Source organism: Myotis brandtii, unplaced genomic scaffold, assembly GCF_000412655.1.
Source record: "Myotis brandtii unplaced genomic scaffold, ASM41265v1 scaffold399, whole genome shotgun sequence".
Taxonomy (NCBI): domain Eukaryota; kingdom Metazoa; phylum Chordata; class Mammalia; order Chiroptera; family Vespertilionidae; genus Myotis; species Myotis brandtii.
Genome location: NW_005365325.1, coordinates 4,682,336 through 4,695,783, shown reverse-complemented (window position 1 = coordinate 4,695,783; position 13,448 = coordinate 4,682,336).

Genomic DNA, 13,448 nt, shown 5'->3' with positions numbered 1-13,448 from the left:
AGATAAGGTAAAGATAGATTTGTCTGGTTGACTCATACTGCCCTTTCTAGGAGCTCCCACTTCACCAGGTGACCTGGTAGGTAATTATTTTTCTTTAACACATCATACCATTCAATGTTTCCTTTTATTCCCTGAGATATGAATAAACAATGCAAACTCACTGAGTCTCTTTTCGAAGGTTGACCTGTGTGTCTTGCAGAGGCCAAGGAGCAGGGAGGTACAGTGGTAGTGCTAAATTTTTAAAGAAATTCTCAAAAGCCTTCCTGAGCTTGGGTCTCGATTTTGTTTCTAAAAACACACTACTTCCAGAGCAGCTTTATCAAAAGATACTTTATATATACACACATACACACATGTATGCACACATACACACACACCTTTAGGAGTGTACACATAACACTAAAACAGTTAAACTTGATTGTGAGCAGAGTTGGAGTCAGACTGTTTACCTTAAAATCTTTGTTTTGCTAACCTCTGTGTGTTTCAGTGTCTTCTCCAGTAAATTAGGAATAATAAGATCACAATGATAGCTATTTCCATTAAGTATTAAATGAGAGTATATAAATAGAAAAAAAACTATGAACATTTAATAAACACTACTTATTTCAATTTTAAAGGTATCTATACATACACAAATTCCCAATAGTAAAATTATCATGCGAATGGAATTGGACATATGTATATTTCTTTAGCTGTGTTTTTTTAGTGTGTGTGTGTGTGTGTGTGTGTGTGTGTGTGTGTGTATGTGGTGAGCAGGAGGTATAATATGTCTTGCCTAAAAAGAAATTCTCCTAAATTTGATTATCTGAAGAAAAAGGCTGGATTTGTCTAGATAGTGCTACATTGAGCTCATATTTCTTAAGATGAATGAGTTGAGATATGATCACCCTTTTAAAACCACTGGTAGTGGCATCAAGTGTGTCTCCATTGATTAAACACAACAACAGTTAAATAATTTTTCTCCTAAAATTATCTAATTTCTCTCTCCTGTTGAGAGTCAAAATACTAATTAATGGATTCTGTTTATTTCTTTCCTAAGAACTTAATTATTTCCTTTACCCTTCTGGTGTGAATTATTTTCCAGATTGCTTTTTTTGTTTTGTTTTGTTTTACTATTATTTATCTTAATGGGTAATTAATAACATCTGGGGGGAAATGAGAAGTTTATTTACCCTAACTTGCAACCATAATAATTTCCATAAGATGCATCATAGGCTATAATCCAAGGAGATATGGGACAGTTGGGTTTTTTTTTTTTTTTGTAAATTAAGCTAAGAGGTATATGAATAAAATATATACATGAACCAATATTTTTATAGTAAAAGAACAAAAACATGTGCATTGCAAATTCTTTTGCTTTCTAAGTTTTAAACTTGCATAGACTGAATACTGGGTTTTCTGGGACCTTTAAAACACCAATAAAACATTAATCAAAACCAAGCCTCATTTCAGATTTTATAGTAGAAATGATTCCATGCACATTCATAGCTTTTTTGAAACTATATTTTTATCCTCACTTGGGGGGGAAAGCATCAACTTTCCTTTTCAATCATTTTTCATTCTCACTTCAAAGCCTAGTGGACTTTTTTTTATCCCTTCTCTCTACCCCATCCTCCCTTTTATTAAAGGAAAGGATTTGAAAAGACTCCTTCCTGGTGTACCCTGAAATATTTTTTGAGGTAATAAATGAGATAAGCTCTCAGTGGACCTAAAAGCCCCTGACAAGTTTGGAATTCTTATAACCGACACACTCATTAAATATAAGGGTTTTTTTAAAAAAATATTTTTGAACTGCTCTACCAGTTTTCTAAATTGTCACTTGGTATCAGCTTTGCCCCCTACAATCTATTCACCACACATGCTGATTATTAAAAAAAAGAAAATAAATGTTATATCATGACATTTCTCTTCTTAAAACTATCCAGTGGTCTCCATTATCACTATAATTAGATTTTAAAAATCGTCATTATGGTCTAGTAGACCCCATAGTGTTGGGCCCCCTCCTCTTGGTCTCATTTCCCATCACTCTCCCAGTGGCTCCCTTGGTTCCTTTTACATGGGTCTCTTTGCAGTGCCTTGAACTTGCCTAGAAGCTCCTGTCTCAGTGTTTAGTACCTGCTGGTCTCAGACTGGGATGTTTTTTTCTCTAAATATTTATTTAGCTTATTCTCTACTCAGTTTATGGTATAAGAAGGATTATCCTTAGTGCTCCTATCTAAAATGGTACCTCTATCTGTCATCACTGTATTACCCCCTAAATTTGCTTGTCTTCTCAATAGAAAATGCATCCTTCTATGACTTTGTACCACATATGTATTTGGATGTTTGTTTCATCATTCTGCTACTTCTGAAATGTAATCTCCCAGAGAAGGGCTTTTTCACTTTTCTTCGTTGCCTTATCCCCAGAGTCTGAGACAGAAGGTGACCAGTGGATATTGGTTGAATAAATACATGTAAAATATACGCTTTCTCAAATGGCTTCTATGCTTCCCTGTCATTGCAGTGAGGTAAGACTCACTATGAAAGTGGAAAAAATAAAATCCTCAGGCCAGGTGATAGCTCTGTCACTTATAAGAAAAATCAGCCTACTAGCATTGGGTAAGTCACTTAAAAGAGCAGAGGAGTGGTTTACTCATTTATATTATCTGGAGCTAGGAGCACTGACACTTATTCTCCTTAAAATCTCCAATAGAACTACTTACTAAAAATAAACAGTTTGGCTCTAAATCTGATATATAAAAAGAATAGGCATAGCTTTCCTTAAATAGAATGATGCAAGAATCTGAAACAAGCATAGGTGATTAAGCAAAAAAGTTACTTTTCATAAAGATCAACTTATCCTATATAATAAAAGGCTAATATGCAAATTGTCCCCTGGACTGGGAGTTTGACCAGGGGATGGGGCCAGCTGGCCAACCACCTGTGGCCCCTCCCCCTGGCCTGCCCAGCCAGATCGGCCCAAAAGGGGCAGGCTGGCCAGACCCCACCCATGCACGAATTTGTGCACCAGGCCTCTAGTAAGATTATAAATGTGATCACTGAAAACTTTAGATGACTTTCCCATGGACCATGAAACCAGAATTAGGATCCAAATTTGGATGTCAGTATTGCCATATGTATTTAGCATTTAATGTACCCCTTGTATCTAATCTCACTTTAGTATTACAAGAACAGATTCCTGGGCCAAATTTTAGAATTACTGAAACAGATTTTCTTGTGCTGGATCTGAGGATTCTGCAATTATTTCTTTTAACTTTATTTTGTATTAGTTTTTTAAAAAATATATTTTTTATTGATTTCAGAGAGGAAGGGCGAGGGAGAGAGATAGAAACATCAATGATGACAGAGAATCATTGATTGGCTGCCTCCTGCACACCCCACACTGGAGATTGAGCCCACAACCTGGGTATGTGCGCTGATTGGGAATTAAACCATGGCCTCCGGGTTCATAGGTTGACGCTCAATCACTGAGCCACACTGGCCGGGCTTTTGTATTAGTTTTAGATGCACAGTTTAGTGATTAGACAATTATATACTTTATAGAGTGTTCCCCTTCATATTCCCAGCCCCACAACTGGCTCCATAAGTAGTATTGCAACATTATTAAATATACTCCTATGCTTTATTCTACATTTTTATTTGCACTCAAGATAAACCTGTGCAAACTTATCTTTAAACCACGATAGTTTGTATGACATGCCACCTATATAATTATTCTACATATCCCAGAGCTATCCTATTTTCTTGTTATATGAGATCTACCTAGTTATGCAAATTTGTCCTGGTCTAAGGTTTTTCCTTACAGTACATTTGCAAGTTTTTCATAACAGAAAAGGTGTCTCTTGGCTTCCAAATAGTACTGAAGCTTTTGAACAGGTAGTGAAGTAAAGTTGCTGTGTCCCCATTTCTATTCTACTCCTTACACAATGAGCATGCAAGACAATGTCACCATGTTGGCAAGACCATGGCTTTCTTTCACCTTTCTGCTTAAAATGTATTAAAATATTGAATATGGTCACTAATGACCAATAGTACTAATAATTATACTAACAGCAATTTTCTAATTGACCGCCATGTAAGGTATCTGCAATGGGATCCATAGCAACAGCCCTTTTGGAAGCTCCTGGTTTCATTATTTTTATGTAATTGTAAACTGTTTTGCACTGTGAGTTTATTTCTTTTTCAAGATAAGAGGGATTTTTGTTTGTTTGTATTTGGCAATGGATTTTAAATACTGGAGGAACAAAAATTGCAACCATAATCAAAAAAGAGGAGATTAGAGAGATAAATAAATTATAGGAACTAAAAGTTTGCCTCCACCATATCAGAAAAATGACTGTGAAGCAACAAATTGGTCATTATTGATGATTATGGAAAGGATTATAATATGACAATTTTCAACAAGATTGCTGGTGAGAAACCTGAACTTGGACCATTTCTTGAATATATTATAGTGTTGGCCTCAGGCTTTTTCCTTCCTTCAAAGAACACCCGGAAGTACAGCTGGCCTTGCATTCAGCGAAGTTGCTATTTTGTCTCTCTCAAGAAGCAGCAAGATTTACAAAATTTACTTCTATTATTTTCTGAGTGGCCTTTGAGTAAAAAAACTAGTCTAAAGCTAAAAAAAAAAATGAACTAATGAAATGCAAATTAACTTATTCATTAAGTTAAAATCTAAAGTTCTCACCAAGTAACTCAAAGCCCTACAAGACTTGGCCTCTGGCTATTTCACATTTGACCGCATCCCCTGCCACTCACTGCTTCTCACACTGCTCTCCAGCAAATTGCCTGGCAACATACTCACAAAACCATATGAAAATTTTATTGGTGCTACTAGTCAGAATAGCATCACGGTATAGTTCTTACAATGTTCCGGTAATTAGTCTAACCACATCACATATTTTAACCCAATCTTCACCAACAAGTGATATAAGATATAAATTTCCCATTTTTTTTCGAGAGAACAGAAGCACAGAGAATTTAAATAAATCATCCAATATTACATACCTGTTAGGTAGCAGACTGGAATTCAAGCAGTCTGACTTAAGCACTGACATTCTTAACCACTGTGCCTATCTATAAACCAGACCACAACACTCCCTTGATTAATACACTGCAATGTCTAGCCAACTTAAAATAAACTCCAGTGTAAAGGTTCTTTGAGTTCTGGTTCCTCTCTATCTCTTTACATCTGTCCTTTTCCATAAGACCAGTTACATTGCATGCAGAGTGAAGAATGAGTTACATGCCCAACGTAAAATAAAAATGTGGACTCATTTTTCAAAAAGTATTGATTTATGACAGTGACAGGAGAGCATTAAACCAAGCATAGAACCCTTCTGAGATTCAGGGTCCTCAACTACCAAGGTAAAAATGGGAAATTTAATATAATAATTATAAGCACTTAACATCAGAGCTCCAAACGCATGAAACAAAAACTGACAGAAAAGAAAAATAGTTAAAAAAATAACTGACTAAATCAAAACCATAATATCACCAAAGAAGAAATACAGAACATCAAAATTTTTATAGTTTTTAAAAATGAATTCATCATTAAAAAATCAGACCTGAGTGGAAGGTATTATAAATGTCATTCTAGGTGTGAGCCAATGAAGAGACAGAAAATGATTCAAAACTGTATTTTAAAAACTATTTAAAAATTACTTTGGTGTAAATTACAGTCATCTTTTTGGGAAATAATTTTTATAGAACTCATTTTTTTATTGCAAGTGAGAAAATGGCAAGTGTGAGACATTATATTATACATTTTTAAATGGAATTTGTAAAAATGAGTATTATTTAGAATAAAAAGACATTAAGAGAAATTTCTTCTGCAGAGTATTTTCAGCCTGCTTTTGGGAGGCTATTAAAGAGCAACCTAATGGTGTAATCACTGCCCTTATTGGATTAAACAACTTAAGACAAATAAGGTGCATTTAACCAGAATCATGACAACGATTTACATCTATAGTGTGAGCTGCATTTACTTATTGCCAAGACTCTAGGCAGTTAAGCTGTCTTATAGCACATGTAGTTCTTAATTCATTGGCAGAATCACCCAGAGAAATAAATAGTGTGGATACTTTACAAGACCACTGCTAACTGGAAGGAAGTCCTGGGGAGGATATTGCCACCGACCCCAGTGCTTTGGGTACCCAAAGTAACAAGGATTATGGGCAACTGTCAGTGGCATATCTAGGAGGTAAGGTGCCCTGGAAGCCCCAGGAGCGGGTCCCTGAGAGGGACACTGCTCTGTCCACACCAGCAAAGTGGACAGAGTTTGTTCTATGCCCCGTCAGCGAGCAGAAGAAAGAGGAGAGCCTAGTTCGGGAGCGAATGCCCTAAAGTTATGATATAATGCACCATGATAGAGATGAATAAATCATACTAAATGATTTCTATGCACTAGGCTCAGTGCAATCAGAACACCCCACGAAAGGGATTAATTTATTCCCCACCTCTTACATACAAACGAGTTGAGGGTGCTGTGGACCTGACAGTATTTAATTTTACCCCGGACCCCAGGGTCCTGGAAAACCACGATCACTATGAAAGCTCCCGCCAGTTTGTGTTCCGGGGAGACAGCTCTCAACGGAGAGGCAGCCTTTCCTAAAAGCCTAAGGAATGAGGCCTATCGGTTCAGGCCCTGGGCAGTTTCCCGGGGGAATCTGAAACCCGCCCCAACCACTGCCACGCAAGCGCACGCACTCCACGCACGCACTCTAACCACGCACTCCACTCACGCACTCCACATACGCACTCCACATACGCACTCTACCCATGCCCTCCACGCACGTACTCCACCCACGTACTCACGCACGCATTCCACGCACGCACTCCACGCACGCACTCCACCCACGTATTCCACCCACTCACTCCACCCATGCCCTCCACGCACGTACTCCAGCCACATACTCACGCACGCACTCCACGCACGCACTCCACCCACGCACTCACGTCCTGCACACTTTGTAGGACGGGGAGCGCCTGAGGAGAGAGGCCGCGCTGCAGGTTGGTAGGTGGCGGTGTAATGAACAGGGACCTCACCTGGAGGCCTGTGTGAGCGCCGGAAGTGGAGTAGGTCTCCGCTCCTGCCTGCCAGGACTTTAAAGGCTTCCGCAGAAGCTTATTTAGAAGCTCGGGGCCTCCAGCGCAGGAAAGGCGAGCCAAGCAGCCTTCCCAGGACAGAAGAGGGAGTGCAGAGCCGCCGGTGCCCAGGTCCAGCCCGTGGTCCATCAGCCCCCGTGTCCTCTGACGACCTCCTCCAGCCCTGGTTGCCCACACTGTCCCGTGGCTTCCATAGTCTCCGGCCGAGGCTGCACCGTTTACCTGCGACCAGGTAAGACGCAGGTCTCTCACCTTTTGGCCGATTCTTTTGGTCAGGCCAGACACAGACCCTCCACATCTCTGCTCTTTTTCTCCTGAAAGATCAGCTGAACTGATCGACGCCCTGTAACCAGCTGCAGTGACAACCACTTTCTGTCTGCTTTACGGAGACTAAGGTTTCCCTTATGAATCACTGCACTCGTAACCACCCATGGACTCCTTCCCATTAAAGTAGAAAGCAAACCCCGCTCAGCAGGCGCTCCGAGCTTCAGATAGAGGGGCCTCGCCTTATTGCAGTAGCCTTAACATAGTTCCCTGGCTTGTCTGTTATACACTTATTGGTCCTTTCCTTTATGCGAATTACACTTCTTATCTGCTATTCTGCAGAGGTCTCGTTTGATTCTTACAGTTACTCATTTTAAAGTGATAAGAACGGTGGCTCCAAAAGTTGTGCAACTGTGGAAAAATATTCCTCATTCTCAAAAATTGTGCAGATTTTTTTTCTGAGATGTGCTTGAGAGGGTTCCCTAGCCTTACGTGTAAGTGGTTCATTTCTATAAGAAATGCTATTATCTCCAAAGCTAACTTATGCATGAAGGACAAGACCACTTCATCTTCAGACTTTGAGTGATTGCTGAGTTGTCACAGAAACTGCGGGTTTGAGAGCTGTGAAGGATTTTTTTAGTCATTTGGTTGCTCATCAAAGAGCTATAAGTATTATATTTCTTAGGAGTGATTATGGCCTATAATTTGGGATAATTGGCTTGAGTAAACCTAGATATTATGCTTAGCAATATAAATAATGTGAATTTTGGTAGCGTTGGCTTTGTTCTGCACGAAGAAGTCAGTATAAAATAGGAAAGACAAAAAGTGCAGCTTAGCCTGTGAACCAGGATTGAGTACATCCTACATGACATGGAGGTGGGGCAGGACCATGCCCTGTGTGATTTACTTGGGAGTGACCATACTGTAATGTTGTTAACTAGGTAAAATGAACATTAGTCAAATGCCAATTTAGTCTCTGGTGGGAGAGTAGAGACTAAAAGTTCACAAGGTTTTCTCTTCAGTAGTTTTGGCATGTTGTACAATCTTGATGTGATACCTATTTCTCAGGATCCATAGAAAGGGTATGAAATCAGGTGAGTGCTTTAAATATATAGCATTAGGGAGATATAACAAAAGCCACACTTTCCATGGTGATAGATGAAAAGGATGTATAATCGCGATATAATAGAGAATAGCAACACATTTACAATATCTTTCAATACCACCATATCTCTTAAGGCAGGTATTATTCCAGTTCTTTAAAAGTTTTAATGATGTTAAATGTAGGGTTTCACATGCATCAATGGTTGGAAACTCTGTTTCCTTACACAAGTAGCTAGATGAGTCCCATATCATGAAGATACTTATGCATTGATGGTCTATTGTCGAAAGATTGCAGAATGCTCTATTCCTAGTATTATTATCTCCTTTTAAATTTTTTAAATTTTTATTGCAAGCTATTCTGTTCATTTTTTTATTAACTTTTCAAACACCAGCATGTACTATAGTCAAAATTTGCTAATTATTCAAAATACCAGAACATAATAGACATACCACATTAATTTATCCATCTACTCTTTATTCATTCTTTCAGGTACATTCAGCAATGTACTGTACATTTCAGCTTACAAATAAAACTATGTAGCAGTTGCCTTTTGTCATTTATGATCCCCTACTGGACTACTAGAAATGTGCACTCAGATGCTTAAAATATGTTTGATATTGATTGACAGATTAAAATATTTCAGACAGTTAAGGTAGAGAATAGCAACTGAAATTTATGAATACATCTGCCCTAATAGTACATGATACTTTAAGTACAAGAGTATTAAGAAGGTCAGTACTGAAAGATAACCTCACTGTTATCATTTATGAATAAAAATATTTTACCTCTTTCAACCTTAGTCCCTCTCTCATTTGCAAGAATGAAAAATTCCCTAGTTAACATTTGTCACCTTTAATTTTTAAACCTCATTTTTATACAAATCATTTAAAATATGTAAAATGAGTTCTGATCCAAGCAGTGCAGATTAAACACCCAATGACGAAGTGTGGACAAGGGCATACTGAAAATGTTTAAAATAATTATTATTAAAGCATCATTATAATTAGAAATATTTTGTGTGACATGACACTCCAAAGTTTCTGATGTCTAGCTGGGCAAATTAGTTAACCTCTCTGAGGCTGTTTGTTATCTACATAATCAAGCAATTGGGTGGGATGACATAGAAGGCTGCTTTCCAGCTTTGAAATGCTGTGACTATTAAGACTGTCTAATCATGTACTACTAGTAACAAGTTGTTTGCCTTCTGGCAAATCTTATTTATTAGAAAAGACTTTAAGTTTGTCCTTCTTGAACTTGCCCAATAATTTTTTCCTTATAAAAATCACATTCTTTTAGAAAACCTTTTCTAATGCAGTGCTTTCACTAGTGTTTTTATAAAGTAATTGTCTTACTTCTTAAGAGATCACTGTGGGGCCAATTAATTTTTATTAAATAAAATAATATGTCATCTCAGTTGTTCTTGAAGCATATTAAAACATTTAAAGAATTTATTTGTCAAGAAGTGCTATTTCTAGCAAAATGGCATATTTTTCTTAACAAATATTTGTAAAATGACTCTTTATTAATCTGAAATAACCCATACATATCTGATCAACATATTAGTGGTAGGGTCCTTGTAATAAGCAATATATTAGTGGTGTTTTCGGCTTTCTTGATCTTCAGTATATTTCTTCAAATTCTTCCATAAGAGTAAATTATCTCTGGAACTATTTTAAAAGGGGAAAGATGTATTTAGTGTAGGTCTAGATGACCACTCTTGAGCTTTTGAGATTACTTAGGCTAGAAAGAGATAAGACGATGAAATAGACAGTTATACTATGGTTAATATATGTTAAGTCTTTTCTCCAACAATTAGAAATGTGATTCTCATCCATAATATGTTTTATTTGCTAAATTCTATAATAAATGTATACTTGTTTTGCAGTTGAAGAACAATATTCCTATGTAAATGTGTTTTAAGCTAGAAAACTATATTTTATAGTATATATCTATATCTATATCTATATCTATATCTATATCTATATCTTAGAGGCCTAGTGCACCGGATTCGTGCACTGGTGGGGGGCGTGGCCTGCGGGGATCTGCCTGCTTTGGGAGCATAGCTCATCCTGGACAGCCAAGCGGTTGTGGACCCGCCCTCTGAGTGGTTGCTCCCAGGTCTGGCATCTTCCATGGAGCTGGAGCACTCGCCTCTCCATGGGACGCAGTAAGGGCCGGGCCCAGGGACAATAGCACTGAGAGGTGGCAGAGTAGGCCTCAGCCCCGTGGTGGCCACAAACCCACCTCCTGGCCTCCAGGGTCAGCTCTGTGAGCCCTGTGGCAGTGCTGCACGGCCTGTGGGCATCTGGAGGAGGCGGCAGGGAGCAAGGAGGAGGAGCCTGGGGCAAGGAGGTGATGATCACAGCTCAGGTTCCTGCCTGTCAACCTGGAGTTGGCAGCAGGAGCAGCCGCTCATCCTGGTCAGCCAAGCAACGCTCCCACTGTGGTAGCGCACTGACCACCAGGGGGCAGCTCCTGCATTGAGCGTCTGCCCCCTGATGGTCAGTGCGCGTCATAGCGACTGGTCGACCTGTCGTTCTGGTAGTTCCACCATTCACTTGCTGGGCTTTTATTATATAGGATAAAATATATGTAGTAAAAATACTTTAGGAAAGGAGTAGTTCTAGGGCACTGATCCAGGTGGTGAGGTGGATGGAGTATGATCTGAAGTAGAAACTTTCTGAGTTTTAGAAACAGAAAAATGGCCAGTATAGAATTGGTGAGATCTTTATCTGGTTTCCAAGAGGAATTGACTGTTATCCTAAAGAAACAAGATCTTTTAGTGGCACAGGAAGAAGTTTGAAGCTAAAATTTGTGTCATAGATATCGTTTTACTTGTCAAACCATAAACCATCCTAACTACTTCCTCCCATAGGCGTTCCTAAATAAAAATAATACATGCATTAAAATAAGATGGCCACCCTGTAATTGGGAAGACCAGTGCAGCATTTTCAAAAAACACACAAAAAAAATATCTACCAACAAACCAGGTCTTTTATTTGTCTACATTTCCTCCGTACTCATCCACAGCACCTTAATTCAACCACTATAATTTTTTGTTATTCACCACTTAACTTTTATGTCATTCTGTTGCTTTCAGAAGTAGATAATCATCAGAGTAGCAATTAACCTCCTGTTGCTTTCTCTATCTTAAAAATGCCTTTTTAACAAAATGTTTTAAATTTGGGTATTTATTTGTTTATTTATGAGACATGTGAAACCAAATATTTGGCAGCTTGAATAATAATAGAAGATGCTTGAAAAGAAATCTAATAATACTATGAAAGTGCAGGAAAGAAAAATATCAAGTTATCAATGTTGACTAACAAACATTAATAAACTGAAATAACCCATGTTTTCAAAAATCAGAGACAAGTAACCTTTTGCTTCTCTGGCTAAGTATTTGGCATTAAAGATAGTGCTGCCTGGCTTCTGAACCCCTTTATTTATAACTAGTTGTATGTTAATTCTGTTTCTGTTAGATTCACTATAACACCTTTATTTTAAACTATCGTTTGTGAGTCTGGAGTTCGTATAATTTCTCTACTTTTCAATCTAAATCCTAGTTCTCCCACCATTGCCGCATAGTTCTGTTGCTTCCCTTCACTCAGACTCATTTAAGAGTAAGACTGAAAGAAAGAATTTTTATTTTTTTATGGAGAGAGAAAGGGAGAAGAGGAGGGAGAGAGAGAAACATCGATGTGAGAGAAAAACATCGATGGATTGCCTCCCATACTTGCCCTGATGAGGGATTGAACCTATAACCTGGGTATGTGCCCTAACCAGGAATCAAACTGCACCTGTCAGTGCACAGGAGGATGCTCCAGTCAACTGAACCACACCAGCCAGGTCATAAGAAACATTGTTAATTCAAGTGATTCAGAGTAAATTTTATAAAAATATTTTCATAAATTCTGAGGCAGGCAGAGGATTGGAGGCCAGGGTTAGAATAAATGGTAATTAATAATATTAAATGAAGCAATGTTGTTCTTAACACTATGCAGGTTTACCGTAGGGGAGAAAAATATTTCTTTTCTTTTATACTTTAGAATTCTTGACTCCATACATCCTGGCTGGTGTGGCTCAGTGGTTGAGCATGACCCAATAACCAGGAGGTCATGGGTCAATTCTTGGTCAAGGCACATACCCAGATTTTGGGCTCAATTCCCAGTGGGGAATGTGCAGGAGTCAGCTGATGGATATTTCTCTCACATTGATCTTTTTATCTCTCTATCCCTCTCCCTTCCTCTCTGAAATCAATAAAATCATAATTTTAAAAAAAGCATAAAAATGTATTTAATGTAAATTTTTTGTGATACGGGAGCCTTCATGAGGAAAAGAGGACCAAAAGACACGGTTAAACTTCAGCGCTTTTATGCTAAATTTGTTGAATAGTGGAGAGTTCTGAAAAGATATGAATCAAAGAATATGTACTGTGTTATCAACTGGAGAAATTTTACTTAGCAAGGTTTTATCATTTGGATTTCTTGTTCCTTTATCTTTGGAGATAAGGATACTTGTTTCCTCCAGGAATAAGGAGGGCACCTCTCATGTGAGGGTCTTTTCACATGCTTAAGGAGTTCAGATAGTGCATCATAGATGTTATGATTTGCCTCAAGGGAAAAACAGAAAGTCCTTCCTGCAGATGCCATTTCTCAAATTCCTTAATCTTGAAATATTCAATATGCCTACATGTCATGTTTTGAGGTAACACTTCCTGAACCCATTACAGGAAATACCTCTCAACAGGAAATAAGATAACGTTTACATTCAAGATTTATTGACAACTTATGGTTATAGTAGTGTTTAGCTCATTTGTTCTTGCTTCTCTTCCCTTGCTTTGTTGGTTTCCAAAGTAATTAGTAGTATTAATTGTGACCATTTTAGTTTGGTATCAATTATACTTTTAAGGGGTAAGATATAACTAGCTAATATCTTCCTATTTTCAATGCTAGTAGTTTGAGGTACAAAG